This window comes from Parasteatoda tepidariorum, chromosome 6 (assembly GCF_043381705.1).
Source record: "Parasteatoda tepidariorum isolate YZ-2023 chromosome 6, CAS_Ptep_4.0, whole genome shotgun sequence".
Lineage (NCBI taxonomy): Eukaryota > Metazoa > Arthropoda > Arachnida > Araneae > Theridiidae > Parasteatoda > Parasteatoda tepidariorum.
This window is the reverse complement of record NC_092209.1, coordinates 2,118,644-2,120,180: the sequence shown is the minus strand read 5'-3', so window position 1 is coordinate 2,120,180 and position 1,537 is coordinate 2,118,644.

Sequence of the window (1,537 nt, the reverse complement as noted above, 5' to 3'; positions counted from 1 at the left end):
ATTTAGAAAAATTGTCAATAAGTTAAAAAGTATTCTAAACTTGTAAAAAAAAAAGAAAAAAAAGTGAATTCGGACATAGTTCGGATAATAAGGGTTCGGATAATCAGCGCTCTACTGTATATGATACTATATTACATATGACAAAATAGCAAATTCTTTAAATTGCGATTTAATTCATTTTAAATTCTTACATGTACTTTCATATGAAATACAATATCATTTGCAACTAAGTGTATAACTTTCAAATGAATAAAATAAACAATTAAAGGAACGAGCAGTTTTGTTTTAGGCACAACATTGATTTTTAATAATCATTGTTTGTCAGGCTTAAATAAATGCAAGAGTACATTAAATGGTTTAAACACAATTTTTTTTTAATTACTTCGATCTTTGACACAAAAGCTTTTTTAACTCATAATTTAATTTAGATCAATTATGACAACTTTAAATCTGCAAAGAATTATTTTTTACTTGAAATGCATATAAAAACACTTAGACAAATATTTGATAATACGAAGCAATGCTCTGAGCAGTGTGGTTGTTTTATTTGAAAAATCTAGATATTTAAAATTTCTATATTTCAGGTCTTATCATATTGTATTCTGTCATTTTATGTTTCTCCTGAAATTCTTTAAGGAAAAAAAGTATAATTTTGGGAAAAAAAATTAATGCAAATGAGCCACCCTTTTTTTTTTAAATGCACAGAAGCTGAGACATTTTATACAAAGCATTGAAATAGCTGTTAAATGCATTAAAATGATCTAGAAAAAAAATGGAATCAGTCCAATTTAAAACATTTCGTCTTACCTTTGTCAGCATCATTTACATTATTAAAATACAACTGACTCAAAGTTCAGGACTATGTTTGCAGTTCAAAAATATAAGAGAAAAAAAATCAAATTATACATTGGGAATAAATTACAATAAAACAATGAATTAGACTTTAAAAGAATCAACAAGAAAAAGAAAATTCGAAAATATCACACTAAGAAATTTACATCTTTGAGAAAAACGAAGTTTTTCAGAAGTTAGTGCAAGATGGATAATTGTATAAAACATATTGAGACATTTTCTAATGATTACTTTTTTAAAAAATCGTAATTAAAAAAAAAAAACCTGTACACTTAAAATTAAATTGATGAGAAAAATTTATGGGAAGAAATGCACAGACAAAAAAAAAANAAAAAAAAAAAAAAAAAAAATATTGAAGCTACTCACTAGTCACAGTATTTTTTCCACACCAACATTTAAAGCATTGTATAATGGTATGAAAAATGATGAAAGCATTGTATAACGGTATGAATCAATCTGTTAATTTTGAACAATATAGATTATCATGCTCAGAATATAAACTTTTGGCTATCAAACAGTCAAGTATTAAAAAAAAAAATTATATCTACAAAAATATGCACAAATACATAAAAATCAATATTTCTCAATTTTTTGAACATTTTTACAAATTCAAACACAGTGTTAGTGTGATTTTATAAATATTAAAAAATTAGATCACAAAAACTTTTTTTCCTTTTAAAGTGGC